Source organism: Oncorhynchus mykiss, chromosome 4 (assembly GCF_013265735.2).
Source record: "Oncorhynchus mykiss isolate Arlee chromosome 4, USDA_OmykA_1.1, whole genome shotgun sequence".
NCBI classification, from domain to species: Eukaryota; Metazoa; Chordata; class Actinopteri; order Salmoniformes; family Salmonidae; genus Oncorhynchus; species Oncorhynchus mykiss.
In genome coordinates, this window is record NC_048568.1 from 30065496 (window position 1) to 30087471 (window position 21976).

Below are 21976 nucleotides of genomic sequence, written 5' to 3' on the forward strand. Positions count from 1 at the left end.
CAAATGTAGTGAAGTAAAAGTTGGCAAAAATATAAATAGTAAAGTAATGTACAGATACCACAAAAAAAACTTAAGTAGTACTTTAAAATATTTTGCATGCATGCGCCATATACAGTGCCTTGCGAAAGTGGAACGACATTTATTGGATATTTCAAACTTTTTTAACAAATCAAAAACTGAAAAATTGGGCGTGCAAAATTATTCAGTCCCCTTAAGTTAATACTTTGTAGCGCCACCTTTTGCTGTGATTACAGCTGTAAGTCGCTTGGGGTATGTCTCTATCAGTTTTGCACATCGAGAGACTGACATTTTTTCCCATTCCTCCTTGCATAACAGCTCGAGCTCAGTGAGGTTGGATGGAGAGCATTTGTGAACAGCAGTTTTCAGTTCTTTCCACAGATTCTCGATTGGATTCAGGTCTGGACTTTGACTTGGCCATTCTTGTTACGGTGCGTGAATGAGGACCCAAAAGCGAATCAACTTAAACAGAGCTTCTTTAATTACCACACACAGGTAGGCTCAGATGGACCGGCAGATTCCGACAGGACAGGACAAGGTTACAGCAAACATGACGACAGTCTGGTTCAGGCATGAATGACACAAACAAACAAGAATCCGACAAGGACAGGAGCAGAAACAGAGAGAGATATAGGGACCTAATCAGAGGGAAAAAGGGAACAGGTGGGGAACGGGGTGAATGGGTAGTTAGAGGAGACAAGGGACAGCTGGGGGAAAGCGGGGGAGAAAAGGTAACCTAACACGACCAGCAGAGGGAGACAGGGTGAAGGGAAAGGACAGAGACAAGACAACATGACAGTACATGACAGTACCCCCCCACTCACCGAGCGCCTCCTGGCGCACTCGAGGAGGAAACCTGGCGGCAACGGAGGAAATCATCAATCAGCGCACGGTCCAGCACGTCCCGAGAGGGAACCCAACTCCTCTCCTCAGGACCGTACCCCTCCCAGTCAACTAGGTACTGATGACCACGGCCCCGAGGACGCATGTCCAAGATTTTACGGACCCTGTAGATAGGTGCGCCCTCGACAAGGATGGGGGGGGGGGGGGGAAGACGAGCGGGGGCGCGAAGAGCGGGCTTAACACAGGAGACATGGAAGACCGGGTGGACGCGACGAAGATATCGCGGAAGAAGAAGTCGCACTGCGACAGGATTAATGACCTGAGAGATACGGAATGGACCAATGAACCGCGGGGTCAACTTGCGAGAAGCCGTCTTAAGGGGAAGGTTCTGAGTGGAGAGCCAAACTCTCTGACCGCGACAATATCTAGGGCTCTTCGTTCTACGCTTATTAGCAGCTCTCACAGTCTGCGCCCTATAACGGCAAAGTGCAGACCTGACCCTCTTCCAGGTGCGCTCGCAACGTTGGACAAAAGCCTGAGCGGAGGGGACGCTGGACTCGGCGAACTGAGATGAGAACAACGGAGGCTGGTACCCGAGGCTACTCTGAAAAGGAGATAGCCCGGTCGCAGACGAAGGAAGCGAGTTGTGGGCGTATTCTGCCCAGGGGAGCTGTTCTGACCAAGACGCAGGGTTGCGAAAAGAAAGACTGCGTAAGATGCGACCAATAGTCTGATTGGCCCGTTCTGCTTGACCGTTAGACTGGGGGTGAAAGCCGGAAGAGAGACTGACGGAAGCCCCAATCAAACGGCAAAACTCCCTCCAAAATTGAGACGTGAATTGCGGACCTCTGTCCGAAACGACGTCTGACGGAAGGCCATGAATTCTGAAAACATTCTCGATGATGATTTGTGCCGTCTCTTTAGCAGAAGGAAGCTTAGCAAGGGGAATGAAATGAGCCGCCTTAGAGAACCTATCGACAACCGTAAGAATAACAGTCTTCCCCGCTGACGAAGGCAGTCCGGTGACAAAATCTAAGGCGATGTGAGACCACGGTCGAGAGGGAATAGGAAGCGGCCTGAGACGGCCGGCAGGAGGAGAGTTACCGGACTTAGTCTGCGCGCAGACCGAACAAGCAGCCACGAAACGACGCGTGTCATGCTCCCGGGTGGGCCACCAGAAACGCTGGCGAATGGAAGCAAGCGTACCCCGAACGCCAGGGTGGCCGGCTAACTTGGCAGAGTGAGCCCACTGAAGAACGGCCAGACGAGTAGGAACGGGAACGAAAAGAAGGTTCCTAGGACAAGCGCGCGGCGACGGAGTTTGAGTGAGTGCTTGCTTTACCTGCCTCTCAATTCCCCAGACAGTCAACCCGACAACACGCCCCTCAGGGAGAATCCCCTCGGGGTCAGTGGAGGCTACTGAAGAACTGAAGAGACGAGACAAAGCATCAGGCTTGGTGTTCTTAGAGCCCGGACGATAAGAAATCACGAACTCGAAACGAGCGAAAAACAGCGCCCAACGCGCCTGACGCGCATTAAGTCGTTTGGCAGAACGGATGTACTCAAGGTTCCTATGGTCAGTCCAAACGACAAAAGGAACGGTCGCCCCCTCCAACCACTGTCGCCATTCGCCTAGGGCTAACCGGATGGCGAGCAGTTCGCGGTTACCCACATCATAGTTACGTTCCGACGGCGACAGGCGATGAGAAAAATACGCGCATGGGTGGACCTTGTCGTCAGAGAGGGAGCGCTGAGAAAGGATGGCTCCCACTCCCACCTCTGACGCGTCAACCTCGACAACGAACTGTCTAGAGACGTCAGGTGTAACAAGGATAGGAGCGGATGTAAAACGATTCTTGAGGAGATCAAAAGCTCCCTGGGCGGAAACGGACCACTTAAAGCACGTCTTGACAGAAGTAAGGGCTGTGAGAGGAGCTGCCACCTGACCGAAATTACGGATGAAACGACGATAGAAGTTCGCGAAGCCGAGAAAGCGCTGCAGCTCGACGCGTGACTTAGGGACGGGCCAATCAATGACAGCTTGGACCTTAGCGGGATCCATCTTAATGCCTTCAGCGGAAATAACAGAACCGAGAAATGTGACGGAGGAGGCATGAAAAGTGCACTTCTCAGCCTTCACAAAAAGACAATTCTCTAAAAGGCGCTGGAGGACACGTCGAACGTGCTGAACATGAATCTGGAGTGACGGTGAAAAAATCAGGATATCGTCAAGGTAAACGAAAACAAAGATGTTCAGCATGTCTCTCAGGACATCATTGACTAATGCCTGAAAGACAGCTGGAGCGTTAGCGAGGCCGAAAGGAAGAACCCGGTATTCAAAGTGCCCTAACGGAGTGTTAAACGCCGTCTTCCACTCGTCCCCCTCCCTGATGCGCACGAGATGGTAAGCGTTACGAAGGTCCAACTTAGTGAAAAACCTGGCTCCCTGCAGGATCTCGAAGGCTGAAGACATAAGAGGAAGCGGATAACGATTCTTCACTGTTATGTCATTCAGCCCTCGATAATCTATGCAGGGGCGCAGAGACCCGTCCTTCTTCTTGACAAAAAAAAACCCCGCTCCGGCGGGAGAGGAGGAGGGGACTATGGTACCGGCGTCAAGAGCTACAGACAAATAATCTTCGAGAGCCTTACGTTCGGGAGCCGACAGAGAGTATAGTCTACCCCGGGGGGGGGTGGTTCCCGGAAGGAGATCAATACTACAATCATACGACCGGTGTGGAGGAAGAGAGGTGGCCCTGGACCGACTGAACACCGTGCGCAGATCGTGATATTCCTCCGGCACCCCTGTCAAATCACCAGGCTCCTCCTGTGAAGAAGAGACAGAGGAAACAGGAGGGATAGCAGACATTAAACATTTCACATGACAAGAGACGTTCCAGGAGAGAATAGAATTACTAGACCAATTAATGGAAGGATTATGACAAACTAGCCAGGGATGGCCCAAAACAACAGGTGTAAAAGGTGAACGAAAAATTAAAAAAGAAATGGTTTCACTATGATTACCAGAAACAGTGAGGGTTAAAGGTAGCGTCTCACGCTGAATCCTGGGGAGAGGACTACCATCCAGGGCGAACAAGGCCGTGGGCTCCTTTAACTGTCTGAGAGGAATGTCATGTTCCCGAGCCCAGGTCTCGTCCATAAAACAGCCCTCCGCCCCAGAGTCTATTAAGGCACTGCAGGAAGCTGACGAACCGGTCCAGCGTAGATGGACCGACAAGGTAGTGCAGGATCTTGAAGGAGAGACAGGAGTAGTAGCGCTCACCAGTAGCCCTCCGCTTACTGACGAGCTCTGGCCTTTTACTGGACATGAAGTGACAAAATGACCAGCGGAACCGCAATAGAGACAGAGGCGGTTGGTGATTCTCCGTTCCCTCTCCTTAGTCGAGATGCGGATACCTCCCAGCTGCATGGGCTCAGCACCCGAGCCGGCAGAGGAAGATGGTAGTGATGCGGAGAGGGAGGCGACGGAGAGCGCGAGCTCCTTTCCACGAGCTCGGTGACGAAGATCAACCCGTCGCTCAATGCGAATAGCGAGTTCAATCAAGGAATCCACGCTGGAAGGAACCTCCCGGGAGAGAATCTCATCCTTTACCTCTGCGCAGAAACCCTCCAGAAGACGAGCGAGCAAGGCCGGCTCGTTCCAGCCACTGGAGACAGCAAGAGTGCGAAACTCAATAGAGTAGTCTGTTATGGATCGATTGCCTTGACATAGGGAAGACAGGGCCCTGGAAGCCTCCTCCCCAAAAACAGATCGATCAAAAACCCGTATCATCTCCTCCTTAAAGTCTTGATACTGGTTAATACACTCAGCCCTTGCCTCCCAGATTGCCGTGCCCCACTCACGAGCCCGTCCAATAAGGAGAGATATGACGTAGGCGACACGAGCAGTGCTCCTGGAGTAAGTGTTGGGCTGGAGAGAAAACACAATATCACACTGGGTGAGGAACGAGCGGCATTCAGTGGGCTCCCCAGAGTAACACGGCGGGTTATTGATTCTGGGCTCCGGAGATTCGAAAGCCCTGGAAGTGGCCGGTGGATCGAGGCGGAGATGGTGAACCTGTTCTGTGAGGTTGGAGACTTGGGTGGCCAGGGTCTCAACGGCATGTCGAGCAGCAGACAATTCCTGCTTGTGTCTGCCTAGCATCGCTCCCTGGATCTCGACGGCTGAGTGGGGAGGATCCGAAGTCGCTGGGTCCATTCTTGGTCGGATTCTTCTGTTACGGTGCGTGAATGAGGACCCAAAAGCGAATCAACTTAAACAGAGCTTCTTTAATTACCACACACAGGTAGGCTCAGATGGACCGGCAGATTCCGACAGGACAGGACAAGGTTACAGCAAACATGACGACAGTCTGGTTCAGGCATGAATGACACAAACAAACAAGAATCCGACAAGGACAGGAGCAGAAACAGAGAGAGATATAGGGACCTAATCAGAGGGAAAAAGGGAACAGGTGGGGAACGGGGTGAATGGGTAGTTAGAGGAGACAAGGGACAGCTGGGGGAAAGCGGGGGAGAAAAGGTAACCTAACACGACCAGCAGAGGGAGACAGGGTGAAGGGAAAGGACAGAGACAAGACAACATGACAGTACATGACAATTCTAACACCTGGATATGTTTATTTTTGAACCATTCCATTGTAGATTTTGCTTTATGTTTTGGATCATTGTCTTGTTGGAAGACAAATCTCCGTCCCAGTCTCAGGTCTTTTGCAGACTCCATCAGGTTTTCTTCCAGAATGGTCCTGCATTTGGCTCCATCCATCTTCCCATCAATTTTAACCATCTTCCCTGTCCCTGCTGAAGAAAAGCAGGCCCAAACCATGATGCTGCCACCACCATGTTTGACAGTGGGGATGGTGTGTTCAGGGTGATGAGCTGTGTTGCTTTTACGCCAAACATAACGTTTTGCATTGTTGCCAAAAAGTTCAATTTTGGTTTCATCTGACCAGAGCACCTTCTTCCACATGTTTGGTGTGTCTCCCAGGTGGCTTGTGGCAAACTTTAAACAACACTTTTTATGGATATCTTTAAGAAATGGCTTTCTTCTTGCCACTCTTCCATAAAGGCCAGATTTGTGCAATATACGACTGATTGTTGTCCTATGGACAGAGTCTCCCACCTCAGCTGTAGATCTCTGCAGTTCATCCAGAGTGATCATGGGCCTCTTGGCTGCATCTCTGATCAGTCTTCTCCTTGTATGAGCTGAAAGTTTAGAGGGACGGCCAGGTCTTGGTAGATTTGCAGTGGTCTGATACTCCATCCATTTCAATATTATCGCTTGCACAGTGCTCCTTGGGATGTTTAAAGCTTGGGAAATCTTTTTGTATCCAAATCCGGCTTTAAAACTTCTTCACAACAGTATCTCGGACCTGCCTGGTGTGTTCCTTGTTCTTCATGATGCTCTCTGCGCTTTGAACGGACCTCTGAGACTATCACAGTGCAGGTGCATTTATACGGAGACTGGATTACACACAGGTGGATTGTATTTATCATCATTAGTCATTTAGGTCAACATTGGATCATTCAGAGATCCTCACTGAACTTCTGGAGAGAGTTTGCTGCACTGAAAGTAAAGGGGCTGAATAATTTTGCACGCCCAATTTTTCAGTTTTTGATTTGTTAAAAAAGTTTGAAATATCCAATAAATGTCGTTCCACTTCATGATTGTGTCCCACTTGTTGTTGATTCTTCACAAAAAAAAATACAGTTTTATATCTTTATGTTTGAAGCCTGAAATGTGGCAAAAGGTCGCAAAGTTCAAGGGGGCCGAATACTTTCGCAATGCACTGCATGGACTGGAATTAAGCACATCATTCAAACCATGATAAAGCAGAAGAGAACATGCAATTCTGGTGCAGCACATGCGGCCTACAAAGTTACAAGTAGGCTATAGGCTAGTGAATGTGATTTAAATGTTGATATATAATAGGGCCGATTTGTAAAATTAGTAGGCTGATGCATATATAGCTTTCATAATATTTCCTCTAGTGCTACAGCCTACCTCCTCTTTCTCTATTGTTGCTTCATTCTTTCATTGCTTTCAACAATTACATGAAATAAGATTTGTTGTCCTTACCATCATTCTAGTGACATACTTTAATAATATAGGACTAGAATTAGATGCAGAAGACTTTCACCAAGATTGAATGGTTATGGGTCTGAATAAATAACTTCTATAGCCTACCGCCATCATGCGTTCGCTCTTATTTCACACTATCCAAGTTTGCAAGTAAGCATTTCACTGTAAGGTGTTGTATACACCTGTTGTATTCGGCTCATGTGACCAATAAAATTAGATTTGATCCGTGAGTTCTGTTGGCTGCTGTATTTAACATTCAGCAAAAAAGAGCTTGCGTTCCTCTTCGAATAGGCTTTTGCTACAGTAAATGCAAAAAAAATAATGTCCAGCAAGCTATTCTAGTCTAGCTTTTCCTGCATGGGACTCCAAGAGCTAAGGAGCATTTTTTTATGGCAAGGCCAGCGGAGCACAGGTGCTTGCGTATTATGAAAGAGGCAGAGGCTATAAGTTAGAAGCTTATCATGCATAACCCATCATTAATTAGCAAAGAAAATGGCTAATACTGCATTGAATGTATTACCTGAGAACGGTAGGCTTGGACAGTTATATATCAATATAGAACAGGATTATCTATTTTGGATGCAATTTGAATGGAGTTGATGCAGAGAGATAAAGACTGTGAAAGAGTGAAATAAAGACTGCACTGAGATAAAGACTGCACTGATTTAAAGCAACTTTACTCAAGTGATAGGCTGTTTTAGAACACTGCAGCTGCAAAATATATATATATATACCTTTACAATTTAATAACAAGGTGACCCCTGAAAGCCAGATGGAGATGGTTAAATTAGATGCGCATTCGGCCTTTAGAAATAAAGAAAATATATATTAATGTAGCATAAGCTATTCTGCAACAATTGTAGGCATACCTGTCACAAGAAAAAAAAGTTACCATGATGAGATGATAGGTCTACATGTAACGCTTACACAGGGACTTTAATGCAGAAAAACATAAATCAGTTTAAACCTAATTTCTATCAGCATGTTAAATGTGTAACCAGAGGGAAAAAAATTATAGTCCACACACAGAGATGGGTACAAAGCTCTCCCTCGCCCTCCATTTGTCAAATCTGACCATAATTATATCCTCCTGATTCCTGCTTACAAGCAAAAGTTAAAGCAGGAAGCACCAGTGACTCAGTCTATACAAAAGTGGTCAGATGAAGCAGATGCTAAGCTACAGGACTGTTTTGCTAGCACAGACTGGAATATGTTCCGGGGTTCTTCTGATGGCATTGAGGAGTACATCACATCAGTCACTAGCTTTATCAATAGGTGCATTGAGGACGTCGTCCCCACAGTGACTGTACGTACATAACCCAACCGGAAGCCATGGATTACAGGCAACATTCAAGTTTAAGGGTAGAGCTGCTGCTTTCAAGGAGTAGGACTCTAAGCTTGAAGCTTATAAGAAATCCTGCTATGATCTCCGACGAACCATCAAACAGGTAAACCGTCAATACAGGACTAAGATCGAATCGTCAAACTATTACAGACTACAAAGAGAAGCCCAGTGACACGAGCCTACCAGACGAGTTAAACTACTTCTATGCTCGCTTCGAGGCAAGTAACACTGAAATACGCATGAGAGCATCAGCTGTTCCGGACGACTGTGTGATCACGCTCTCCACAGCCGATGTGATTAAGACCTTTAAACAGGTCAACATTCGCAAGGCCGCAGGGCCAGACGGATTACCAAGATGTGTACTGTGAGCACGCTCTGACTAACTGGCAAGTGTCTTCACTGAACATTTTCAACCTCTCAACTGTCTGAGTCTGTAATACCAACATGTTTTAAGCAGACCATCATAGTCCCTGTGCCCAAGAACAGTAAGGTAACCTGCCCAAATGACTACCAACTTGTAGTACTCATCTGTAACCATGACATTTTTTGAAAGACTGGTCATTGCTCACATCAACACCATTATCACAGAAACCCTAGACCCACTCCAATTTGCATACCGCACCAACATATCCACAGCTGATCCACAATCTCTATTGCACTCCACACTGCCCTTTCCCACCTGGACAAAAGGAACACCTATGTGAGAATGCTATTCATTGACTACAGCTCAGCGTTCAAAACCATTGTACCGTCAAAGCTCATCACTAAGCTAAGGACCCTGGGACTAAACACCTCCCTCTGCAATTGGATCCTGGACTTCCTGACGGGCCGCCCCCAGGTGGTAAGGATAGGTAACAACACATCTGCCACACTGATCCTCAACACAGGGGCCCCTCAGGGGTGCGTTCTCAGTCACCTCCTTAACTCCATGTTCACTCATGACTGCATCGCCAGGCACGACTCCATCACCATCATTACGTTTGCTGATAACACAACAGTGGTAGGCCTGACCACCAACAACAATGAGATAGCCTATAGGGAGGAGGTCAGAGACCTGACCATGTGGCGCAAAGACAGAAACCTCTCCCTCAACATGATCAAGAAAAAAGAGATGATTGTGGACTACAGGAAAAGGAGGACCGAGCACGCCCACATTCTCATCGACGGGGCTGCAGTGGAGCATGTTGAGAGCTTCAAGCTCCTTGGTGTCCACATTAGCAACAAACTAACATGGTCCAAGCACACCAAGACAGCCGTGAAGAGGGCACAACAAAACCTATTCATCCTCAAGAGACTAAAAAGATTTGGCATGGGTCCTCAAATCTTCAAAAGGTTTTACAGCTGTACCATCAAGTGCATCCTGACGGGTTGCATCACTGCCTGGTATGGCAACTGCTCTGCTTCCGACCGCAAAGCAGTACAGAAGGTAGTGCGTACAGCCCATTACACACGGGGGCAAAGCTGCCTTCCATCCAGGACCTGGACCAGGTGGTTTCAGAGGAAGGCCCTAAAAATTGGCAAAGACTCCGGCCACCATAGTCATTAACCGTTCTCTCTGCTACTGCATGGCAAGCGATACCGGAGCGCCAAGTCTAGTTCCAAGAGGCTTCTAAACAGCTTCTACCCCCAAGCCATAAGACTCCTGAACAGCTTATCAAATGGCTACCTCTTCTACACTGCTGCTACTCTGTTATTATCTATGCATTATTACTTACCGACATGTACATATTACCTCAATTACCGCAGCACCGGTGCCCCCGCACATTGATTCTGTACCGGTACCCCCTGTATATAGCCCCACTATTGTTCTTTACTAATGTTCTTTAATTATTTGTTATTCTTATCTCATACTTTTTTGTCGAATTTTCTTAAAACTGCATTGTTGGTTAAGGGCTTGTAAGTAAGCATTTCACTGTAATGTCCACACCTGTTGTATTCGGCGCATGTTACAAATCAAATTTGCTTTCATTTGAAGGTGCAGGATGTGAGTTTAATAATAATCATGAAGATAAAACAAAACAGGAGAAGTGTATTAAATTTAACCAAAACCAATACTGCCTGATGACTTAGGCTTACTGAGGGCTAAATGAAGGGAGAGTAATCAGTGACAGTACACCCCTCCCCCCTAATTGCAGGATGGCGCCAGCCAGGGGGACAGCCCTGAGGGCGAGGAGCCGGTTGATCCGGGCTGCGAAGGTGGAATTCTCAGATGATGTGGAACCAAAATGTTGTCTACTGGATCCCCACACCGCTCCTAGACCGTACCCCTCCCAGTCCACCAGGTACTGGAGCTGACCCCCACGACGTCAGAAGTCCAGGAGGGAACTGATGGCAAAGGTGGGGCTTCCCGCGATGTCCAAGGGAGGCAGAGGGGTGTTGTGGGAGACGACATCAGCCAGGGGACTAGGAACCACCGGCCTGAGAAAGGAAACATGAAAAGAGGGTGAGATCTGGTAGTTAGTGGGGAGCTGTAATCTGTAAGTCACCTCATTGACCTTTCCAGAGGACCTTGAACGGCCCTACAAACTGGGGGCTCATTTTCTTACAGGACAGGTGGAGTGGGAGGTTCTTGGTGGAGAGCCAGACAGGAGCCTCACTGTGGTGGCCATCTGCCTGCTCCTTCTGGCAGCAGACTGTGTGCTGGAGCCTCACGTGGATATCGTTCTAAATCTCTTCTGCGTTCCTGAACCACTCATCCACTGCAGGAGCTTCAGTCTGGCTCAGGGTCCACAGAGCCAGGGCTAGCTGATAACACAGAACACACTGGAAGGGAGTCAGCCCGTAGGAGGAGTGATGCAATGAATTCTGTGCCTACTCTGCCCAGGGAAGGAATCGGGCCCACTCCCCCTGCCGGTCCTGCCAGTGACTCCTCAGGAACAGCCCCAGCTCCTGGTTCATCCTCTCCACCTGCCTGTTAGACTGAGGCTGGTACCCAGAAGTGAGGCTGACAGTGACCCCCAGCTTCTCATGAAAGCTTTCTATACCCGTGACATGCAATGGGGGCCATTGTCGGAGATGACCTGCTGGAACATTGCCTCAGCGACCTGGAGAGCGGTAGGGAGACCAGAGAGAGGGATACAACGGCAGGATTTAGAGAATTTGTCCTCAACAACCATAATAGTGGGGAAACCATCAGACGGAGGGAGATCAAGGTGAAGGAGTTTCCCTGCTGGTGTGTGTGGGGGAGATTTTGTTTGGACACATACGGAGCATTAATTTACATAGTGGGCGATATCCTGTGCCAAGGTGAGCCACCAGTACTTCGCAGAGATGGATTGAATAGTGTGGGTGATACTTGGGTGTCCAGCGGCGAGGAATGTGTGCACCCAGGTCAACAGCCGATCCCTCACCTCCATGGGGATGTAGATGAGCTCAGGAGGGCAGGTAGCAGGCGTCCCTCTCCAGAGCCTGGAGGATGTCCACATCTACATTCCAAAACACGGGGCCAATGACATGGGAGGACAGAATGATGGGCACTCACAGGACTCTCAACCGACGTGGAACCACAAGGTAAGGGAAAGCAGGTCTTCCGGCATCCTGGTGCCCAGGCGGTGATGACTTTGTGTACAGAAGCAGTGAGGACGAGGAGGGGAAGGCTTTCTATGTGCGTGGGTCCAACGGTGAGGGTGAGGGGTGCTGTGATGTGCGTGAAAGTGCCAGATCCCAATGATTGTTTATCCAGGGCTTGGACTGGAAGAGGAGAGGAGAGCGGGTACGTGGTGATAAAATTCCCTGCGGCACAAGAGTCCACTAGAGCTGTAGAGACAACACCTGAGGGACAGCCAGCCAGTGAAATGGAAACCAGGAAGGGTTTGGCAGAAAACGATGAAGAAATGCTCACGCCTACCCTCGGAGAGGGATGATCACGGAGCCGTCCATCTGCCCCAGTGGACTTTGGGTTGGGACGCACCGGACACCACTGAACCCGGTGCCCTTTCTGTCCGCAAAAGCCTCGACTTGGCTTTGCCGCTGGGAGGTATGTGACCCCTAACTCCATGGATTCAGGCCGGTGCTCCTGAAGAAGGTTGTCCAGATGGATGGCCATTGCGATGAGTGCATCAAGGGAAAGGTTGTCTTCTCAGCATGCCAACTCCGGTTGGACCTCCTCGTGCAATCCTCTTCGAAATAGGTTGCGGAGCACCGGTTCATTCCATCCACTGGAGGCTGCCACGATCCGGAAGGTGAAGGTGTACTCCGCAGCGGTCTGAGCACCCTGCTGGAGTTGGAGTAGTTGCTCACCTCCCTCTCTGCCAGAGGGACAGTCAAACCCCTCGTATGAACCCAGCTCTTCCTCTCCTCTCTCCCAGACGGATGGTCAGCAGGGAAATGTTTAGCAGGGAAATGACTGTGGTAACCTTGGACCTCTCGGTGGTGGGGCTCCTGTCTGATGAGCAAAATAGAGGGAGCATTGGAGTAGGAAGCCACGGCATTTGGATGGAGTCCTGTCATAATTGTCCGGGAGGGACAGTTGGGCATCGCTGACCTGGGCGGACTGCTGGGTAAGCTGGGGGGCTGGCTCGCTGGGATGACTCATGGTAGAAGGTCCTGTGCTAGTTGGAGGAGAATCCTCTAGGGTGTTGTCGAAATGGTGGAGGACGCGGAGGACCTCATCCAATTGATTGGATGTACTTGTTCATCGAACGTCTAGGAGATGTCCTTATCTTCTGCTGCTTCCATTTTTGAACAGGCAGTATTCTGTAACGTATACACAGGGAGACCAGCAACAGGTGAGTTTAATCATCCATCATCATCATCATCATGAAGTTAATGCAAAACAAGAGAAGTGTACTGAACGTAACCAAAACCAATACTGCCTGATGACAGACTCACTGAAGGCTAAATGAAGGGAGAGTAATCTGGGTGGTGATGAAGTCCAGGTGTGCTTAATGATGGGGAGCAGGTGTGCGCAATGTGGGTCGCCAGGACCGGTGGTCACAGGAGCAGGGGAGCAGGACTAGACGTGAAACTATACATGATTAACTACACATTAATCATGCAGAGATCGTAAAGAAGCCAGATTTAGACATGGCATATAATTGAACAGTTCTATTTAACGCCATGCTGTTCATGTAAATTATTTATTTCTAATTTCGGTAACCGGGTTCCCCCCATTAAACCCTACTCCCGATCCCCCTCCTTCTTTGTCTCTCCCCCATAACATGCTGACCAGACTGCACGCATGATCGATCACGCGCATGTTGATTTTGTCTACCCACACCAGACACGATCAGGACACCCAGGTGAAATATCAAAACTAACTCTGAACCAACTATATTAACGGTTGCGTGTTTCCCATTTTCGTGGGGTTTGCTGGACAGTTTAAGTCCCCGTGTTTGGGGCATTTGTTTTGTTGTGCGCCCTGTGTTTTCGTGGGGTTGGCTTATATTTGCCGTTTTGTGCATTAAATTAGCACTACCCTGAACTCTCTGCTTCCTGCGCCTGACTTCTTACCCACTACACCCAGAACGTTAGAGAATCCCACACCTTTCATGGAGTCAGCAGGAGCAGCTGCCAATCCCCTTCCATCGATGGAGGAACGTGTCCTCCATCATCATACCACCGTCCTCCATCGGATAGGATCGGCGATGGATCAGATGATGGAGAGGATGGACCGATGGGAGAGGAGTGGTCTCCTCTCTTCACCTCCGGTTCCTCCAACGAACCCACCTTCTTCTCCCTCCGCATCCAGCTCTGACGCTCTCCGTCTTGCGCTCCCGAGGGAGTATGATGGAGCGGCGGCTGAGTGCCAGGGGTTTTTGCTCCAACTGGAACTGTACCTGGCTACCGTGAGGCCAACTCCCTCGGGGGAGGAGAGTGTGAGTGTCCTCGTCTCCTGCCTGATGGGTCGTGCTCTAGAGTGGGCCAACACGGTCTGGAATGGCCCAGACTCGGCGAAGGAGGACTTATCCAGAATTCAGATGAGCGACTGTTCCATCTTAGGCAGGAGAATAGAAGCGCGCAGGATTTTACGTTGGAGTTCCGGACCTTGGCCGCTGGGGCTGGGTGGAACGACAGGGCCCTGATAGACCACTACCGGTGTAGTCTCCGGGAGGACGTCCGCAGGGAGCTAGCGTGTCGGGACGCCGCTCTCTCCCTTGACGAACTAATAAACATGTCTATCCGGCTGGACAATCTGCTGGCTGCCCTCGGGCATTCGGAGAGGGTTCTGTCTGTTCCAGCACTTAGCACTCCCGCTCCCATTCCGATGGAGTTAGGGGGGGGGGGGGGGGGCGTGCCGAGGGGTACCGGAGGAGGAGGCACCTCCTGCACCAGCTGTGGTCGGAGAGGACACACGGCCGATCGGTGCTGGGGGAGCCCGTCTTGGAGTCGAGAGGACAGGCGGAACACTTCTCAGTCACCCCAGGTGAGTCAGCACCAAACTCACCCAGAACCCCCTGTTGGTCACATGTTTGTATTGATTTTGTTTCTTGACTTTTCTCCCTCTTCCCAGCATAAGGCGCTAGTTGACTCAGGCGCAGCTGGGAATTTAAGGATCACAGACTCGCCATCAAGCTGGGTATTCCGCTAGTACCAATAGATCCCCCCTTCCCTGTGCACTCCCTAGATAGCCGGTCACTAGGGTCAGGGTTGGTTAGGGAGGCCATGGTTCCACTGGACATGGTGACGCAGGGGAATCATAAGGAGCGGATTAGTCTCTTCATTATCGATTCGCCTGCGTTTCCAGTGGGGCTGGGGGTTCCCTGGCTGGCTAGTCACAATCCTAGGGTTTCGTGGAGACCGGGAGTTCTCTAGGGGTGGTCAGAGGAGTGTCTCCCCTTTCTGATGATTGGTTTCACCTGTTTATGTTATGATTAGTCTGGCTTTATTTACCCGTAGGCCCGCCTGCTCTGTGTGCGGGATTGTTTGTTGTAACTTGTGTGCACGTCAGTGGGTTACATGTTTCCCATTTTCGTGAGGTTTGCTGGACAGTTTAAGTCCCCGTGTTTGAGTCATTTGTTTTGTTGTGCGCCCTGTGTTTTCGTGGGGTTGGCTTATGTTTGCTGTTTTGTGCATTAAATTAGCATTACCCTGAACTCTCTGCTTCCTGCGCCTGACTTCTCACCCACTACACCCAGAACGTTACATTTCGTTTCTAGTAATCTCTTCTCCGTCAGGCTTCTTTTTCTTCTTTGGACTTTATATGGCGGTTGGCAACCAGCTTTAAGAGACGCCATTGCACATATATTTAAGCTGTAAATATTAGACATTATGCACTGACAAGCACATATTTTATTTAGTGATGCATCTTGATAGTCATATCAGGTAGATTCTCCACCTTTTCATACATAATACATTATACAAAATACCCCATTGTAATTTTCTGTACACCCCAGGCCGATTCCACATCACCAGGCACCAGCAGATCCGATCTATCAAGTAGTGCCATGCTATCTCTCAGTGCTTCTCTCTCTCTCTCCAGCATAGATCCAAAACCACCATTATAAATCTGTATCACAGATTACCTTCCCACACCCCTCCTCTCCTCCCTTTCCTTCACCTCTCCTGCCCCAGCTACCATGATGAATGTGTCATAGTACACAACCCATCTCCTCTCTCTCCCCCTCTATCTACACACTCCTCTCTTCTCTTTCCACCTTCCTCATCCCTCCATCTCTCCAGCCCCAGCTACCATGATGAATCTGTATCACAGCACAAACCCAAACCACCCCTATCTTCCCCTCCTTCATCCCTCATCCATCCATCTCTCCAGTACCAGCCACCATGATAAATCTGTGTCACTGTAGGCAAAACCCAAACCAACCCTTTCTCTTCTACCCTCCCTCCCTCCCTCTCTTCCTCTCCCTCCCATCCCATCCATCCATCTCTACAGTCCCAGACTCATTTGATTTCCTGTCTAATCTGGGTCTGGGATCGGCGTTGGGTTGTGCTGCTGGTGTGGAGAGAAGCGATTACTGTGCTCTGCTGAGTGCAGACTATGAGATAATGGGAAAAACACCCAGGAGACCACATTGCTTCAGGATGCTACTGCTACTTCTGCTACTGCTGCTACTACTGCTGCAGTAATAGCAGCCGCAGCAGTAGCAGCAGCAGCAGTAGCAGTAGTAGCAGCAGAAATAGTAGTAGCAGCAGTAGCAGAAGAGGAGCAGCACGAGTAGTAGTAGCTATAGTTGTAGCAACAGTAGAATCAGGAGCAGTAGTAGCACTATTAGTAGCATTAGTAGCAGTAGCAGAGGCAGAAGTAGCAGTAACAGCAGTAGCAGTAGCAGCAGCAGTAGCAGCAGCAGTAGAACCAGTAGCATCAGCAGTAGAAGTAGTAGCAGCAGAAGCAGCAGTAGTAGTAGTAGCAGCAGTAGCAGTAGTAACAGCAGCAGCAGCAGGAGTAGGAGTAGCAGCAGTAGCAATAGCAGAAGCAGCAGCAGTAGTAGCAGCAGCAATAGTAAAAGTAGCAATAGCAGCAGTAGCAGCAGCAGTAGTATAAGTAGCAATAGCAGCAGAGGTAGCAGCAGTAGTAGAGGCACAAGCATTTTGCTACACTCTTATTAACATCTGCTAACCATGTGCATGTGACAAATAAAAGTTGATTTGATTTGATTTGATAGCAGCAGAAATAGTAGTGGCAGCAGTAGTAGCAGTAGCAACAGTAGAATGAGTAGTAGCACTAGCAGTAGCATTAGAAACAGTAGCAGAGGCAGGTGTAGCAGTAGCAGCAGCAGCAGTAGCAGAAGCAGTAGCAGCAGTAGCAGCAGCAGTAGAAGTAGCACTAAAAGTGGCAGCAGCCCCAACATCAGTAGCAGCAGTAGCAGTAGTAGCAGCAGCAGCAGTAGTAACAGCAGCAGCAGCAGGAGTATGAGTAGTAGCAATAGCAGAAGCAGCAGCAGTAGTAGCAGCAGCAATAGTAAAAGTAGCAATAGCAGCAGTAGCAGCAGCAGTAGTATAAGTAGCAATAGCAGCAGTAGCAAAAGCAGCAGAGGTAGCAGCAGTAGTAGAGGCACAAGCATTTTGCTACACTCTTATTAACATCTGCTAACCATGTGCATGTGACAAATAAAAGTTGATTTGATTTGATTTGATAGCAGCAGAAATAGTAGTGGCAGCAGTAGTAGCAGTAGCAACAGTAGAATGAGTAGTAGCACTAGCAGTAGCATTAGTAACAGTAGCAGAGGCAGATGTAGCAGTAGCAGCAGCAGCAGTAGCAGAAGCAGTAGCAGCAGTAGCAGCAGCAGTAGAAGTAGCACTACAGTTGATGCTACTGCTGCTAATACTACCTCTGATACTGCTGCTACTACTACTACCTCTGCTACTGCTACAACTATTGCTGCTGATACTAATGCTACTTCTTCTACTGCTGCTGCTACTGCTGCTGCTACTGCTGATACTACTGCTGCTGCTACTGCTGCTACTGCTTCTACAGCTGATGCTACTGCTGCTACTACTACCTCCACTACCTCTGCTACTGCTACTACTACCTCTGCTACTGCTACTAATGCTGCTGCTGCTACTGTTACTGCTGCTGCTGCTGCTACTCCTGCTCTTGCTCCTGCTGCTGCTACTCCTGCTCCCGCTGCTTACTGCTACTGCTACTGCTGCTACTACTGCTGCTCCTACTACTGCTGCTACTACTACCTCTGCTACTGCTACTACTACTGCTTCTCCTGTTTCTTGCTGCTGTTACTACTGCTACTGCTGCTACTGCTACCACTACTACTGCTGCTACAGCTGCTGCTTATGCTACCGCTACTACTGCTGCTAGTGCTACTGCTATTGATGCTGGGGCTGCTGCCACCACTACTGCTACTTCTACTGCAACTACTACTGCTGCTTCTACTTCTCCTGCTGATGCTACTGGTTCTACTGCTGCTGCTACTACTGCTGCTTCTACTTCTGCCTCTGCCACTGCTTATACTGCTACTACTGCTGCAACTACTACTTCTGCTGCTACTGCTGCTGCTGTTACTACTACTGCTACTGCTTCAACATCTACTACTGATTCTACTATTGCTACTGCCACTGCTACTACTACTGCTGCTACTACTCTTCTGCTACTGCTTATACTGCTACTCCTGCTTCTACTACTACTTCTACTGCTGCTGCAGCTACTGCTACTACCTGCTACTACTGCTTCTACAGCTGATGCTACTGCTTCTAATACTACCTCTGCTACTGCTTCTACTACTACCTCTGCTACTGCTACAACTACTGCTGCTGATACTAATGCTACTTCTTCTACTGCTGCTGCTACGGCTGCTGCTACTGCTGATACTACTGCTGCTGCTACTGCTGCTACTGCTTCTACAGCTGATGCTACTGCTGCTACTACTACCTCTGCTACTGCTGCTACTACTACCTCTGCTACTGCTACAACTACTGCTGTTGATACTAATGCTGCTGCTGCTACTGCTGCTCCTGCTCGTGCTGCTGCTACGGCTGCTGCTACTGGTGCTACTGCTACTACTGCTGCTACTTCTACTACTGCTGCTGCTATGGCTGCTGCTACTGCTGATACTATTGCTGCTACTGCTGCTACTACAACCTCTGCTACTGCTACTACTACTGCTGCTGCTACTGCTGCTGCTACTGCTGCTCTTGCTGCTGTTTCTACTGTTGCTACTGCTGCTACTGCTACCACTACTACTGCTGCTACTGCTGCTGCTTTATGCTACTGCTGCTACTGCTTTTGCTGCTTCTGCTGCTACTGATGCTGGTACTACTGCTGCTACTGCTTCTACTACTACTGCTGCTACTACTGCTGCTACTGCTACTACTGCTGCTACTTCCGCTACTTATGCTGCTACTGCTGCTCTTGATACTTCTACTTTTGCTGCTGCTACTACTGCTGCTGCTTCTGCTGCTTTTGCTACTGCTGCTCTTGCTACTTCTACTGCTGCTGCCACGGCTGCTGCTATGGCTGCTGCTACTGGTGCTACTGCTACTGCTGCTACTACTGCTGCTACTTCTACTACTGCTGCTGCTACGGCTGCTGCTACTGCTGATACTACTGCTGCTACTGCTGCTACTACAACCTCTGCTACTGCTACTACTACTGTTGCTGCTACTGCTGCTGCTACTCCTGCTCCTGCTGCTGTTTCTACGGTTACTACTGCTGCTACTGCTACCACTGCTACTGCTGCTACTGCTGCTGCTTATGCTACTGCTGCTACTGCTTTTGCTACTTCTGCTGCTAGTACTGCTGCTATTGCTACTTCTACTGCTTCTACTGCTACTGCTGCTCCTGCTGCTACTGATGCTGGTGCTGCTACCACCTCTGCTGCTACTACTGCTGCAACTACTGCTGCTACTGCTTCTACTACTACTGCTGCTACTACTACTGCGGCTACTACTGATGCTACTACTACTACTGCTGCTACTTCTGCTGCTTATGCTACTGCTGCTGCTACTGCTGCTAATGATACTTCTACTTTTGCTTCTGCTACTACTGCTGCTGCTTCTGCTATTGCTACTGCTGCTACTACTACTACTGCTGCTACTTCTGCTGCTTTTGCTACTGCTGCTCTTGCTACTTCTACTGCTGCTGCTACTAATGCTATTGCTACTTTTACTATTGCTGCTGCTACTACTGCTGCTGCTTCTGCTATTGCTACTGCTGCTTCTCCTACTCCTACTCCTACTCCTGCGGCTGCTGCTGTTACTACTGCTACTGCTGCTACTACTACTACTGCTGCTTCTGCTGCTACTACTTCTACTGCTGATGCTACTGGTTCTACTGCTGCTGCTACTGCTGTTGTTACTGCTGCTACACCTACTCCTGCGGATGCTGCTGTTCCTACTGCCTACTGCTGCTTCTGCTACTTCTACTTCTACTTCAATGACTTCTGCTGCTACTCTACTGCTGTTGCTACCTTTGCTACTGCTACTACCTCTACTACTGCTGCTACTGCTACTATTGCTACTTCTACTGCTGCTACTGACAGTACTACTTCTGCTACTGCTGATTCTGCTACTATACTGCTGTTACTGCTGCTGCTACCCCTGCTGCTGCTGCTGTTACTACTGCTACTACTGCTTCTGCTGCCACTACTACTGCTGCTACTGCTGCCACTACTACTGCTGCTACTGCTACTTCGACTTCTACTGCTACTACTACTGCTGCTGCTGCTACTCTAGTGCTGTTGCTACTGCTACTACTACTGGTGCTACTGCTACTGATACTATTGATATTTCTTCTGCTGCTGCTGCTCTACTACTGCATCTGCTTCTACTTCTACTCCTACTGCTGCTACTGCTACTTCTACTGCTACTGCTACTACTACCGCTGCTGGTACTCTACTGCTGTTGCAGGATGCTACTACTGTTGTGGCTGCTGCTGCTACTACTGCTGCTACTTCTACTGTTGCTGCTACTAATGCTACTGCTGCTGCTGCTACTGCTACTGCTGCTGCTGCTGCTACTGCGGCCCCTGATACTGCTGCTACCACTACTGCTGCTCCTAGTCTTCTGCTACTGCTTATAATGCTATTACTGCTGCTACTACTATCTCCTCTACTGCTGCTGCTGCTGCTGCTACTGCTACTACTGCTGCTACTACTACTGCTATCTCTACTTATTTTACTGCTGTTGCTACTACTACTACTGCTGCTACTACTATTGCTACTGCTGATACTACGACTGCTGCGGCTGCTACTGCTACTTCTGCTTCTGCTACTGCTTCTACTACTGCTGCTCCTGCTACTGCAACTGCTACTGCTTCTACTGCTGCTGTTACTATTGCTGTTGCTATGACTACTATTGCTACGGATGCTGCTTATGTTACTGCTACTGTTGATAAAGCTGCTTCTATTGCTGCTGCTATTTCTGCTGCTGCTACTGCTATTGCTGCTACTGCTACTACTACTGCTGCTTCTGCTACTACTACTACTGCTGTTACTCCACTGATGCTACTGCTGATGCTGCTCCAGGATGCTTCTGCTACATCTGATGCAGTTTGTTACTGCTAGTCCTACTGTAAGGGCGTTCGTCTGTAGGAGGAGGAGAAGCGGACCAAAGCGCAGCGTGGTGGTTGTTCATATTTTAATAAATCACTACACATGAACAAACTAACGAAAACAAGAAATGTGAGAACGCAAAACAGTCCTATCCTGTGACGACAAACACAGTGACAGGAACAATCACCCACAAACACACAGTGAAACCCAGGCTACCTAAGTATGATTCTCAATCAGAGACAACTAATGACACCTGCCTCTGATTGAGAACCATACTAGGCCGAAAACATAGAAATGCCCCAAAACATAGAAAAACAAACATAGACTGCCCACCCAACTCACGCCCTGACCATACTAAATAAATACAAAACAACAGAAATAGAGGTCAGAACGTGACAGTACCCCCCCCCCCAAAGGTGCGGACTCCAGCCGCAAAACCTTGACCTATAGGGGAGGGTCTGGGTGGGCGTCTGTCCGCGGTGGCGGCTCTGGCGCGGGACGCGGACCCCACTTCACCATTGTCTTAGTCCGCCTTATTGTCCGCCTCCCTGGCTTACTCACCATGGCCACCCCTTTCAATGACCCCACTGGACAGAGGGGCTGCTCGGGACAGAGGGGCAGCTCGGGACAGAGGTGAAACAGCTGCTCGGGACAGAGGGACAACTGCTCGGGACAGAGGGGCAGCTGCTCGGGACAGAGGGGCGATAGCAGCTCGGGACAGAGGGGCGATAGCAGCTCGGGACAGAGGGGCGATAGCTGCTCGGG